This window comes from Schistocerca gregaria, chromosome 7, assembly GCF_023897955.1.
Source record: "Schistocerca gregaria isolate iqSchGreg1 chromosome 7, iqSchGreg1.2, whole genome shotgun sequence".
Taxonomy (NCBI): Eukaryota; Metazoa; Arthropoda; class Insecta; order Orthoptera; family Acrididae; genus Schistocerca; species Schistocerca gregaria.
In genome coordinates, this window is record NC_064926.1 from 383,821,460 (window position 1) to 383,836,936 (window position 15,477).

Below are 15,477 nucleotides of genomic sequence, written 5' to 3' on the forward strand. Positions count from 1 at the left end.
AATATATTGTCTTAATCTGATTATCATAAACGGAAGACTGAACTTGGACCCAACGCGATAGACAATTAATAGGTCAACTTATAGGAAGTGATGAATGAGGAATATACCTAAACTGCGTTAAAGTAAATAGCGTAATGTGGATCTTGCTGTAAACTCCTTGGCTGCATTTACGTAACTAATTCCACCCATCTGAAAGAAAGGCTACTTCTTTAAGACAATGATAGGATGTGAATAGACTAGAATAAACCAACATTTACAATGTTTGACAGTTCTTTTCTCCCATTTAATATTACGTGCGCGACAACATAGATTATGAACAGAGCGCGGCGTACATAGATTTTCTTTGCTGCTCTAGAAAGTTATCGTACCGATTCAGACTAACTATCTCACGCGAATTGTAAACTTTCATAGATAAACTCTTGATGTATATAGACTGTAATCATGATCAGGGCAATAATCTCACTGTGTGCGAATTTACGTGTAGCTAGGTTCGTACACGTCGGGGAGCAAATACTCATCAGAATAAGCCGGTACCATTCACACGCACTTGGCGTAAATAAAGTGCAGGAAGACGATTCTCTTTTAGTGTCTTTCCTCGCGACCATTCTACCTCCAGCTAGCGGGAGTCTGCGCATCATTGATTAACAATCAATGAATATAAAAGGGGAAGTTACACCTTGCATGACCCGTCGCAGGCAGCAAGAAAACCTATACTGCTCTTACAACCCAACTCAGCTGCATTTTTTTTCCCACTTGGCCCTCGCCTTGGCACTTTTTTAGCTCTGCTCCTTCAAACTCCGACCCTTCGTTCAGTTTTCGACCCAATCTATTTCCAGATGAGGGGATATGAATGGTTAGCCCTAACGATACGTACGCAAACATCGCAGTACCCACTTCTTGCGAGACTTCATTATAATGAAAACTAACCCTTGTGCAGAAATTGCAGCAAACCTTCTGTGTTGGCCATCACGCCGGTGTGGGCGACGAGGGACTCGACATCTTAAAAAAATGTGATGACCAGTATTTGCTTGGTCTAGCTCCAGCTACATGATGGGAAAAATAAATTTGCAAATAACTGCAGAAATACAAGAAAAAAATTCACCTGACTCCGCTTAGAATAGACACCGAATCAATATTCACTGCTAGCTGATGAATCACTGTTAATACTGATATCCAATAATCGTCATGCCTAATGGTTGGTTATGTCATTTGGGCAGTTCGGACTTTTTGTGACATTTGAACTTGCACTTGAGAACGACTGCAACGCCTAAGTCATAACTGCGTGAAATAAATGAAAATCTACTGACGGAAAGTTTTTCAGCCATGTTATGTATATAGCGGGATTGTTGTGGGTCTGCTGTTATATTTACGAACTCGTGAACTCGCTCTCCTTTCTGATAGAGTCGAGTCAACTTGTCTCCGACAATAGTCACAAGTGCAATCAGACATATATTAAAAAACTAGAAACCCGCCTCGATTGCGTAAAAAGCACCCAGTGTTAAACTAGGGTTCGGCGTAGATAGCTACACCTTCTTCGGAAAAATAAAACCCTCAAGTATCTAACAAGACCTTGTGGGTTATATTGTTCTGAAGAAGGTGTAGTTTTCTACGCCGAAACCTAGGTTAACAGTTGGTGCTTTTACTCAATCTTGACGGGTTTCTAGTTTTTTTAATATATTAACCAACCATTGCTGACGCCATGCGATGTTGAAGGTTCTTGAAATGAAACAAGTCGAATCGTCGTGTATACGGAGACGGTGGGTTCGGTGATGACGTCATAACACTCACTGGCCAGTTTAAAAGACTATAGAGAGCTCATTTCTGATCTCTGATTACACATCTCTTCCCGCCGCGACACACGTCAGCAGTAGACGGCCGTCTGTCGCCACTCCTAAACCGTCCACAGCTCTCCACTGCAACGAGTGTGTCCGTCCAACGGGGTCTCTAAAGTAATGCGCGATAGCGTTTCTTCAGTCTTCTCTCGTTTTGGTCGCAAGCAATACGATAGTCCTACAGAGACCTAAGCAGATCTATTTATTTCCATGGTTTGACACTTATGGACTCGCTGTAATTATCTTTCTAGCCGATAACGGAAGACTGATATGTTCAGAGTGTCAAAAGAAATCTGAGGTGATAAAGTTTGGTGCCTGAGTCTGTTCGCATAGCTTAATTAATATCTGAGCGAGGTCAGTTTCAGAAGCTCGACCCCGCGGCACGCTTCAGAGGGCCGCTAGGACAGGCCACGGCGCTTTGACACCTTTGATGCCGGTGCCGCCGCCGACGCCGACGCCGACGCCGACGCTGATGCCAGTTAGTTGCGGCGTCGTCCGCAGAGGCGCTGCTGGCGGCGCCGCACGCATGTCTGGCACGGCGTGCGGCCGCTAGTCCGGCGGCGGCGTCGCTTGGCGTCTGTGTCCGCGGTGGACGGCGTCGGCCGCGGCGAAAGCACGTCGCGTAGCGTCGCAGCGCACAGGCCCCAGTGCGAGAGGCTGCGCCACGGTATCACGGGAGGCGGCTAAGGTGGACGCGGCTCGCCCGCATCCAGGCACCATCGCACGTTGCCCGAAAAAGCGCCTGTGAGGCACCGGCCCCTGCTGTCTGCACGCATCAAAGGTAAACACAGCTGGTGACATGGGTGGTTTTACTTTGCGGTGGACATGTGAGATTTTTCCAGCCAATGGTCCTTACATTTTCCACTGTTGCTTAGCATTTGATTTACTGAATAAATTATTGTTTTATTTGCAAGGCTGATATGTATGGAAAGCGAATAAGAAACCTAACGAGGCACCGATTGTAATTCATCAAAACGTATTTCGTCAAAACGCGTTTCATGGTCTATGGTTCATTATCTGATTACATACTAGCCACAATCCTGATAGTGAAATTAATTGGCTTCAATTTGTCCCAACGTGGCATTTACACTATCCTGCACGGAAACAAGTGTTGACAGTTGAGCTTATACTGGGTTCCGAAATTTTTAATTTTCAGATAAAATTGCAATTTTGTCTTTAATAAAATAATTTTGGGTAATTTTTGATAAAATAATTTTGAGTTTTCAGTTAACCACCCTGTAGATAGCAAGGCGATCGAAGCATCGGCATTGTAGTTATTTTAGATTTCTGTCTTAATTTAGTGGCTTAATATGCAAAAATACTTTATTCAGAATGACACCGGAAGCCTACGAACTCATAGCACTCTGTCGATGAATAGTTTATAGTTAAATTTCTGAACACATCGCATCCACTAATCTATATTTTCATCTGCTTGTATTACATAGTATTTCACGCATTTCGCAACTAATACAAGACTCCTTCGACCTTACGTTTGCAGTATCTTCAGTGGTCTATTTACCAAAATATTTTTAGAATAATTATGACATTAAAAATATATTGAGTCCCTAACATTTAAATAGCATTTTTAAGTCTGTGCATTGTTAACCTACTAGTATTACTATGCATAAACCCCAAGTGTTATTATTGGACGTACCTAAATCCCAATGATCAAAAAACAAATATTATTAGTCAAGAAAGAAAGTACGAAGATTTTGAAGGCAGTTAGGGGAATAATGTTAGGAAAAACGGTCTCAAAACTCAATTTGAGAAGACGACAAATTGTTATTAACGTCCACAAAGTAATCAGCGCTGTAGAAGCAACTGAGGACGAATGCATGCAGATATGCAATGAATGTAAGCGTAACTACTGAAAATACTAGCGAGTGGAATTTGAAAGCTGTGTCGTCTAAGAAACTTCAGTTGTCAGGTGCTACCACTACTGTCAAGCATATGAGTAATTCTCTTTCTTTGTGAGAATTTGTGTTTCCTCGTCACAATAGAGAGTAATCTATTTACAAATGTATTGTGTTGGTGAATCTCTATAGATATACGTTAATTTATACGTCAGTAGTAATTTTCCTTAATTTTTAATGAATCTTTTGAACAACATTCATCAAACAGCAGCGTCTGACAGCTCAGTCATGCCTTGTTAGACAGCATTACAGTTAACAAGTGAGCAGCTATGCACTGTAGGTATAAAACTAGACTCGTGTCTAAACATCATTTCCATCATGATCAGATGAACCTGCTTAACATGATGACTGTACGTCTTTCGCGTCCACTTACTTTTTTCTAGCAGATCATTAGATACCTGGCGACCATTAAGCTGTAGTTATCAATCAGTTCCTCACACACACTGAAAAATAATTTTCCACCTACATATCGCGACAATTACCGACACCTCTGTGTGAAATCATTTATCGAAATCAGAACAAAAATGAAATAAAGAAAGCCGACACTTAATAGCGACTCATATTGAGTGAAGGCGTTCATCTGGACTACGCATCGTTCTGCGGTCTTAAAAAACTGTAATTACGTAAACTAAACAACATTGTGTATTGAAGGATAGAGCTCCAGTAGTGCAAACTAATTATTATTTCCAGCTATAACGTTTATATACCCACAGACCTCTGTCACGAATCATGTGTCCTATGTGAGGTAACCAGTTATTTACTGAATTTTATCCTGAATTATTTAGGAAATGTTCATTTTCAACGGAAGCTGCTGGCTTTAATTCGAAGACTGATGCAGCTCCTCTCACTAGTTTATCCTGTGCAAATATACTCTGCTCTTCGTACGTACTGCAACCTACATCCACTGTAACTCACTAAATGTATTAAAGTCTTAGTCTCACACAACGTTCATTAATGTTTTACCAACGTATCCAGGTGCGTAATGATGAATTAACTAAAGGGAAGAGAAATATATCATTAATAGGACTCGGAAAAATTTATGTTCTCTTCGAAAAAATAATTACTATTTGCTGAAAAGCTGGCAAATAGATGCAGCCACAAAGCCACAGTGGTGACATCTATGAATTCCAACATCTCTCTCTTCCCCTCCTTTCTCATTTTTTGCTGTAATACTAGAAAAATTATTAAATCTTTACTGATAAATGAGAAACCAAGATTTTTTCTTCACTTTAACTTGTTTCCGTAGCCAACAGCAGCGAAGTCACGGTGATATAGGTATACTTGCAGGAATTAAATGGTTCCTTCAGCCTCATGTCAGAGAAATCTACGGTAACAGTTGGAATATGATGATAATGTTTGGTTTGTGGGAGGCTAAAATGCACGGTCATCAGTACGCTTACAAAGTCCCAATATTGACACATTCCAATTTTTTTCACAATCCAATCGAGCCACAATCACGAATGATGATAATGAGGTTGATGATGATGATGAAGATACGGTAAGCACAACACAAACACCAGTCGCCGGGCAGGGAAAATCCCCAACCAGACCGGGAATCGAACCGGGATCCCCGTGTTGCAGTGGCAGCAACGCTGGCCACTAGACCACGAGGTGCGGGCCTGTTGGAATATACATTCACATAATCTGTTACTATACGGTGACAACATACGAAAAATGTCGAAACGGACAGTTTTCTGACTGTCTTACCGCGCCAATTTCCATCAGGAGACCATGAAACTGAATTTCACTTTTTCATTTTTGAGGTTCGCATTCCCACTTCCGCGAAGGCACCGGCCTCAAGAGAAAAATTTCCAACCTAGTCGTAGCTAGTGTATCTCTGCCTTCTAAAGGAGTAGGACTTCCTCATATTTCACTCTGTGACTACCGTAGACGTAGAGACAGGTGTTGACATACCATGATTGGTATACATGTAGCCGTAAGCCCGACACAAATTTCGTGTTATACTACAACCTTTCACTGTTAATTAACAGCCTTTCTTTTTATCCTGTTAATATACTAAAATATTTAGATTTGCGTCAATATACTTCTAATCGCATGAATACCAGGAACATTGTCATTTTTGAGAAGGTTGAAATTTGTGCCTCCACTACAGTTATTTCTCATTGAAAAATATGTAACGAGTCACTGACTAATCACACTACAAGCAAACAGCTCTAAATCTCACTTGTAGCTGTTCGCAATGTCAGAGTTATGTTTATCTGTGAGAAACGCAAACTATTTACGTTCTTTAATTTTTCACTTAAAAGACAATCAGCGGTTATTATTTGATGCATATCGTCTTAACTAAAATATGATTCACGAAATAGATATTTTAGACCATCCACAACTCGTCTTTTTCATTAATAAATATCAACGTTAGTTCACCAATCAGCGATAGAAGAATCAATTAACATTTGAAAATAATGTAAGTAATTCAACAGGTCAAGGAAAGCGATACCTGTCGCGCCATAAACATTGCTATGAATAGAAGCGGCGGAATATAGATAAGCGCTTTAATAGCCATAGAGAATATATTCCAATTTAAATGAATATTTTTCACCAAAGGACAATAACAGCAGCGTATTCAGCAGAAAGAGTATAACCATTCATTTTCCTCAAATGAAATGTTACGTAAGGCTGCTAGCTTTAACAGAGGCTTCACCTCGCTATGGCCCATTTCATCAAATCCTAGTCACCCATTTTTCAATTATAATGTGAGCGGATTACAAAATATTACGTTGGAAGGCTCAAAAACCTACCTAACATCTCAGAGCGTTTGAGAAAATTATCAGCATTCGGCTCAATTTGCACTTAAGTTGCAGCCTGTACCTGCGTTTCATGATAAAAATGTTCGGCTGCACTGATAGCGAATTTAGGTATATCATACCATGTATCAGACAGAAAGCCGTTTCTTCCCGTATCCAGCCATATCCATTAAATGTATTGACCCATAACCAGTAGCAAGGATTAAACTGTAAATTTACCGATCTTATAAATTAAGTGCTAAGCGTGCGGCACTAGATCTTGTACTGTTGGCGCTGTAGCTTATCGAGTGTTATATCTTGTTTCTTCGACAACCATAGCTATCACATGGCTACTACAAAAGCAGATGGAAACAGTTTTTACTGTGATACAAAAGAGTTTGGAACACTGTTGCAAGAAAACATCGATTGTTGTGGTCGCACGTAAGTCGTTAGTTTTTATTAGTAGATGACCGGTTTCGATCTTCTAAAGAGATCATCATCAGATCTACATTTGTTAATGACAGTAGAAATAGCTGGAAGTGTTCTCCACCCAGCATGGATGGGCCTGCTCAAAGCCAGCGATTTCTTCTGTCAACAAGGAATGTAGATCTGATGATGATGATCTCTTTAGGAGATGGAAATGGTCATCCAAAAGTAAAACTTAAAAACTTGTATGCCAGCACGACTGAGTTTACAATTGTTGTGATACAAAATATTTTGTTCCGATGTTATGCAGTGGTTTTTAAGTCAGACGTGTTGCAAGCCAAATTGAACGTAAAAACCTTTTATGATCCACTGAATAATCTCCAGTGTTTGAATATCTCAATTTTATTTGTCTGTTCAGTAAATACTGAGATCTGAAGCTGTGTACCGCATTGTCTGCCGTTTTTGGAAAGGCAAAAGTAAATTTAGCGACAGCAACATACTGTTTCTTGATATTCCGTGTGAGATTAGATTACATAAGGCTTAAGCTGAGTAGAAGTTTCGATGATATGGATGGTATTTCATATATTATTCTCACTAGTTATTTACCAGTCTACTTTCGCAGCAGTACCCTTTTACTGTGTCGCCTAAGACAGGTTTTTCATGTGTTGTGATACATTTCGATAATGTTTTAAAGAGGAAATATTGTAGAAAGAGAAACGACTTCTGGCTATGTTACTTTTTTGCATTTACCAGGCCATTAATTCATATAACTGTATTTGTTTATATCGTCCTTATTCATTTAGTTTCTAGCTTGTTTCCTTAACTCTTACTCTTCAGATTTGTTCCCAGAAGAACGTCGTCATTTAGCGTTTCAGGGATTTCCCTAAATCATTTTGTGTGAGTGCTTGTAAAGCACTTTTGAAATAGCCATGGCCGAATTCCTGGTACTTTCTACTCGCGTCAAATATGTACCATTTTACTGGTCATTCTGCCTGAGCTGCCGCTCGCGGCATGTCAGTGTGAAAGCGTCAGGAAAGATCTTTGTTCGTAATGTGCAGACATGCTAGAATGCCGCTGGACGAAACGAATTCGTTATTCGCTTCCTGTACTGAAACTTGTCAAATAAGCCAGATAGGACCTTAATCTGGAACCTCCGTACACTGTCTACAGCTCGGTATAGATACGTCATATAATTTTGTAATACTTTTTGCAGCTTCCTAACTAAAGGATATGCAGTTTGTTAACTTACACTATGTTAAAAAATACAAACACTTGTTTGTGTTACGAAATAAGGGCAGTAGAGGAAAATAGTTTAACGACATTGTGATCGTTACAGCTGCAGATCGAATTTTATAAATAATGAATACTCTGCAATGAGTGATATCACCTTTCTTATACGACTTTCTTCGATGCGTTCATTAGTATCAAAACATTCTAAGTATAAGCAGATATTTCCTTCGCAGCTGGTTTGTTTGAAATCTGCGCAAATCTAATCAGCTATTTTTATTTCTATTTTTACTGCAGTGTAAAGAATAAAATTGCCGTAAATTTCATTGTGATAGGAAATGAGGCACAACATCATGAAAACTGTGTTGTCCTCATTTAAGCGTTACCGTCGGACGTATTTGTAACTTAGAATGTACATTTACTGTAGTGACTGTTATTCAGACTGCTGGCTTCAATCAACAGGACATGATTGGACATCAAATGGTGTGGGATAACTTGCTCTTAATATACAACTCTAAGTACAATTAGTCAGCGTTAAAACAGCTTCCATTCAACGTTAACCATAAAACAAATTCTTGCACCAATCCTCACCCGGATAGGTAACTCGGTGGTTACATAAACGCGGCACACATACATGACGCAGTGCGTTTTAACTACCCTGCTTGTAATGATGGTCTCATGGTTTCATGTAAACGTAAAAACATTTAGGGGAACTCATTTACATATTAACGCTGTAAGTATCATGTGTTTCACGATTTCTTCAATGCCACTGTGTGACCCAATATACCTTTCTAGTACAAATAGGGAAATGTTTTAGATCCAAACATTTATATCTGTATTCTGCCTGTTGACGTAATGCATGTGGTAGATGTCACTTGCATGATGCGATATATTGTTTCTTTCCATTTCTTTCACTTTGAAGGGATATGAGAACAGTTGTTTCTATACCGCTTTGAAAATCAGTAATTTTTGCCAGGATAAATAAATAGAACCTTGCTATTCCCTTTGCTTTCAACTTGGCCTATTTCATCATTTTGTTTCATCTTTCCCACATGTTCTTTCTAACAGGCATCTTTATGGCATGTTTGTGGATACGGAGTGATATCGCCAAGAGGTACTACAACTTAGTATTTGTTGAGATGCGGAATTTGACGTAAAATTAAACAGCTAAATTTACCCAGGTTTGAAATAGAGTGTCTGTATCTGACTAGGTATTACAATGCTTGTCGAATAAGACGTCTCATTAGGTAACAGTACCATCTGCGACAAATTACTGTGCAGTTCATCTCACCTACGAATATTAACGGCCGAGAACACTTTCTTAGGATACGCCTCAATGTACTTCCGTTTATCACGATGTCTCCAAACGACTAAACACTACGTTTGTGAAGTAAGTGTTGCGTGACTGCTTAATTTAAAGTGGAAATTTGCTTGGTGGATATTTTAAAGAAATCGGATGGATCATTTACTAATAGCAATAAGCTGCACACGACGAGAAAACACTCTTGCTTTCACCGACACTGATTCAGTTAGTATCGATCTTGTTGTTTTGTGGAAGAAGTGTGCAAATATTTTCCGTCATTAAGTTTGGCGCTGTATTATAATGTACTTCCAGCCCTACGGGAAGAAATTATCGGCACCTACAATTTTTATGATGCTGCTGTTGCCACAACATGGAATATTTAACAATGGTTATCATCGTGTACAACCCATAGCGCTGAATACTTTTGTATTAGTTGTCCCGGATATAACAATCAAAACTGGAAATAAGAATGAACTCATAATATGCCAACGGCGTGATGGTTTGCAACAGATCGTGTTGTGGAATATCACTATGTTCTGATAGATGATAGAGATTTAGTATATACATTATTTATTTCTCATGTTGCGTAACAGTGCAGTATGACTTGACAATGGGACACCGTTGTCAGTTTACACACCAACTAACTGTGGATCCAACAGTCAGCAACTAATAGTTGTGATGACTAGAATGATAACTAAGGACCATTCAGAAGAAAACTGCTGCTCTTTTGACTCTGTATTACGCCGCTACCTCTCATGCTTTAGAAATTTGATAACTGGTTCATGTTGTACTGCATTTAGTTTTAAAATTCTACTATTATAAAACTGGTATTATACACCACGTACTTAGCCAGATATTTCGGTATCAACAAAAAGTCAGTAACTACGAACATTAGGCTTCGATTTAGCTGCCTAACGCAGCAAGGGCTCCCGTACGATGGTTTGTAGGGGAAGGGGGACGGCTAGACTTGGAGGCATGGTGAACTTTTAACATTTTGAATGACAAATTGCGACTTTAAAATAGCAATGAAATAGTTACTGTTCAGATCCCGTTAAAGACCTGCATTATACCGACATTTAAATCATTTACTTCAAAGAAAAAAGACCCCTGACTGCGTTCTCCCTTTCCCTCTAGTACTGGCGCCCTTGTATCACATTTGAGAAAACTTGTCTATCACAAGTTTCTTTATCTTATCTTCATCATTTGACAATAAAGGCGTCTTTACGGTTATGAACGTAGTACCACACTAGAAGTGCCCTTTTATTAATCAGAATGAAAATTATTTAACTCGATGCACAATTAACCATGGATAGTAAAACTTAGAAAATTAGCGATGCCACAAAGTGAGCATGACGGTGGGTGTTATTTTTCCAGCCGTTACATCCAGCTTTGTTCATCTCGTTTTGTCGTTCACTAGATTGTGTAAAACGACCTACACATTCACACTAGTTCCCCTACCTTTAATTTTTCGTATCGCTCGTATTCACAGATTACACGGATGAATATATAGCATATGACAGATGTGCTAAACTGACATTATAGTTTACTTACACTTTCCTTTGGATTTATGTCCTGTTTCTGGTCGTATATATTGTAGCCCCTTCTTGAAGATCCCATCATTTAATGCGACATATTTCTTACGTTGAACTTCGTTATATTATTAATCCTTCTGCAGTATCGAACTATCATCCACATAGCAATTCCAATTAACAATAGACAATAGATTCTGGAATCCCGCTACTGGTCACGCTAAATAAGATTGATCACATTTACAAAATACCTGCGGACAAGTCGATTTCTTACATTGGTATTATTCACTAAGTGTGATGACAGTTCACATTACTAGAACTGCATTAAATACGAAATAAATGTATTTTTCTGTCCATTGTACTCTTTTATCGATCTAAACATTTATATGACATGCCTCTCAAACTTTCTGTCTACTTGACAAAATTCTCCATAGAAATTAGGTTCATTAATGTGGTCTTCATTTGCACGCTTGTGACTGTTGTGTGGTTACACTTGACTTCCTTGAATCATGACTTTATAAAGTTTGTAATCGTCTGAACAATGACTAATACTATAAAGTTACTGCTGATGCTGTAACTGCTGACACTGTAACTTAATAACACTACTGCTGTTTGTTTATGATCACGTATGAAACAGCGTGCATTGAAGAATCGCCGAAACATTTCTTTTATCATTATTACTGTTTTCGTCACCATCATCGTTATTATCCATAGCAGCACCAACACTAACTACTATGTGGCACTGCTGGCTCGCTAAAGCCTTCTTCTCGACATCAACTTACTCTATTGCCTTCCATGTTTTTCTGTTGTCATGCATTCTCCCATTATCTCGTTTTCTCAGAGTTTTCTCCTCACTTGCAGCCCATTTGACTCGCCGCATGTCCTCCACATAACTACTACATTTAAATTACATTCACAACTCAGTTCCGTGACTCATATATTTGTCACCGTTGTCTTATAATAACTCATATCATCCGTGCCGCCATTGCTCATAAGGATATCCTCCCTGCAAAAATATTTTGCCGTTTAGAGTGCATGTCTCACAAACATAATTCACAGCTTGATGATGACCTTCGTTTTTAGAGACACAAGGAACTTACGCTATGAACCACTGTTTCTAATTTCAGAAAAGTACTTAAAATCATTTTCACGCTCATTTTTATATCTTTTGCTGTCGATGCAGTTGTTGTCTTCAATCAACCAAAAATGAAATACATATTTCTACTATATTTTTTAAACATGGTGAATATATTACTTTAGTTTAATTACAATTGAATGTGTGGAGGTCTTTCAAAGACGCTCTTTTAAACTCCCCCATGTACTGCTGAAATGTCGGCAAATCCTGAAAAACCGTGAACTATCACTCACAAAATTATGATTGTTCTGAAATGTCTTATTGACACGTAATCCATTTTTCATATTGTATGAGAGGTGTGAAAATGTTCTTCAGCGCTGCTGAAGACAGGTTGGATGTACGGCGTCAAGCTCAATACGGAATGCAAAATATGCATTGATGACGCCTGCATAGTAACGACGGGCTAGGCATAGGTCAATGACTTTAAATCTCCTTTTAGCCACAAATGAAGGAGGATGAAATCCATTGAACGTAAATCCATTGTCGGAACTCCAGGATCGACCAGCCACACAAGAAACTTTGCAGTAAGGTGCTGTCGAATTATTTTTAGATAGTGTCACGGTGTTGCATCGTGCGTACACAATAGCCGTTGTCTTTCTTTAAGGCAGAACATTCTGGAGTTGATCTACTTATTTGAGTGTAACCGTCAGTTTTCCACCGACAGTCAATACACTGATACTGAAACGATGCTGATGCGTCAACTCCGTAATTGCTTGAGATTTTATACCTATCCACGCAACCGTATTGTGGTATTACAATATGTCATCTCCACATTTAAAAACATTTAAAAGGCAATGTCCTGACTGATTGTCTGACTGACTGACTCACTCATAATCGCGCAGCCTAAACCGCTAAGGATACAAACTTGGAGAGGACGTAGATATTATACTGTAGGCATCTTTTAACGAGGGACTGTCCGAAAATCCACTCCTAAGGGGATCAAAAAGGGGATGAAAAGCATTTTGAAAGTATGTCGCTATTAATGTAATTCTGAAGCTATAACTACGAAGACTATTTATTGCTTTCTCACTCAGAAAATAAAAATTAGTGTGGCAGCATATTTGGAAATTTAGTTACGAAGGAGGGTAAAACAGTAGGTGAAAGTTTTTGTAAAAATTAATAATTACTAACTAATTACAAAAAATTTTGAGGCTACATCTATGACATCTGGTATTTGACTTCTCGGTTAGAAATAAAAAGGTAGGTGTTGCTGGTAATTCAATCTCTAAGGAAGTGCAGTATAGGATGAAAATTCTTACGAAAACATTTACTTTCATAAGAAAATTTTAAATTTATGAAAATTCGTGTTCATTTCTCGGTTAGATATAAAGAAATATTTGTTAGGGAATGAAAGTTGTTACAGAAATATCTCTATAAGGCTAAAAAAGGCATTATTAACATACACTTTGGACGCCGGCAACCAGAAACGCTCTTTGGTCAGAGTACATTCAGTAAAGACAATACTTATTTGGCCTCAATTAGCATGAAAAGCTTAGGAGTAGCACTTTGTGAATGACATAAAAATTTGATTAAATAAATACTACGAACAATCTCCGCAGAACATACAGTCTACGCCAAAGAAGTCTGTAAATAAAATGCAAGCTGTGAACTGCGGACTGTCAACGGTCCATGTTTAAAAATGTATTGGTTTTCACACATTCCCTTTACAGGAGCTTTGCTTCCATTTTCGACCACACTCACGCCTGTAGGAGCAGATGACACTTAATTTAAACACACTGTATAGTTTCACCAACCCGTTTTCAGCATCTTAATGCGTGTTGTTAGGTATTGTCCCCGTCCTCAAACGGAAGCAATTCCATTATTCCGGAGTATTTAACAGTCGCGTAATATAATGTCAATGTATTAACCGGGGGACTGGGTGGTGAGGAAGGGGGGGGGGGTGTAAGCACTTTTGATAATTTTTATTTACTCAGGCATTCATATAGGCTTGTGCACGGTATTAATTCTACCAGATGGTTTTCCTTCAAAATATTTTGTGCGCGTGCTATCTGAGGATTGTAAACACACAGAGCAACCATTAGTACGTTAAGTACGTTAAGAAGAAGTAGAGTATTCTCGAGATGCCAACTCGTAAGAGCATAATACACATATCAAATAAAGTCTTGCATAACCTCGATTCCGGGAGTTCCGGAACCTGAAGAGAAACATAAATATAATTTCCGCTCTTTTTATTGCTCATGAAAACCACACATTTCACGGTGTACCACCGTGGTGGTCCTGACTGCTGTACACACCGGTACCTCTAATATCCAGTAGCACGTCCTCTAGCATTGATGCATACCTGTATTCGTCGTGACATACTATCCATACGTTCATCAAGGCACTGTTGGTTCAGGTTGTCCCACTCCTCAACGTCGATTCGGCGTAGATACCACAGAGTGGTTAGTGGGTCACGTCGTCCTTAAAAAGACCTTTTCAGTCTATCCCAGGCGTGTTCGACAGGGTTCATGCCTGGAGAACATGCTGGCCGCTCTAGTCGAGCGACGTCGTTATCCAGAAGAAAGTCATTCTCAAGATATGCACGATGGGGGCGAGAATTGAGAACTTTATGCCAAACCCGAGCGGTCGATTAGGCATGTTGTTGGGCCCATCTGTACCGCTCTGCTTGGTGTCGTGGTTGCAAAGATGGACCTCGCATCATGCAGCCTATTGTGCACAGTTTGAGTCGTAACACGCCGTCCTGTGGCTGCACGAAACGCATTATTCAACATGATGGCGTTGCTGTCGGGTTTCCTCCGAGCCGTAATCCATAGGTAGCGGTCATCCACTGCAGTAGTAGCCCCTGGGCAGCCTGAGGGAGGCATGTCATCGACAGTTCCTGTCTCTCTGTATCTCCTCCATGTCCGAACAATATTGCTTTAGTTCAGTACTAGACGCCTCACGTTTCCCTTGTGGAGAGCACTTCCTGGCAGATAGTAATAATGCGGATGCGATCGAACCCCGGTATTGACAGTCTAGGCATGGTTGAACTAGAGACAACACGAGCCGTTCACCTCCTTCCTGGTGGAATGACTGGAAGTGATAGGCTGTCGGACCTCCTCGGTCTATTAGTAGCAACCCATGCATGGTTGCATACATTTTTGGACGGGTTTAGTGACATCTCTGAACAGTCAAAGGGACTGTGTCTGTGATACAATATCCAGAGTCAACGCCTATCTGCAGGAGTTATAGAAACCAGGGTGATACAAAACGTTTTTTGAATTGCGTATACCAGCTGTACGATCTATCGTAAACACTATAAAAAAGAAATTTTTGCGCATTTATGTTCCTGTTACGATTAATTGAGGAGTGATAAGTAAAGTAGCTCAGCCGGAATATAGGCCCTGTTAATGAATTCTTGTGTTAAT

At 39.5% G+C, this 15,477-nt stretch overlaps 1 protein-coding gene across 1 annotated transcript in view; it reads left to right on the forward strand.

The window, feature by feature from the left end:
* The first annotated feature begins 2,383 nt into the window (after window positions 1-2,383).
* The window catches only part of LOC126281901 (neuropeptides capa receptor-like), a 1,128,817-nt gene continuing 1,115,723 nt past the window's right edge, over window positions 2,384-15,477 (forward strand). Inside the window, exon 1 of the mRNA XM_049981224.1 lies at window positions 2,384-2,613. The gene's annotated coding sequence lies outside the window, so the exon portion shown is untranslated. The remainder of the gene's footprint in view (window positions 2,614-15,477) is intronic.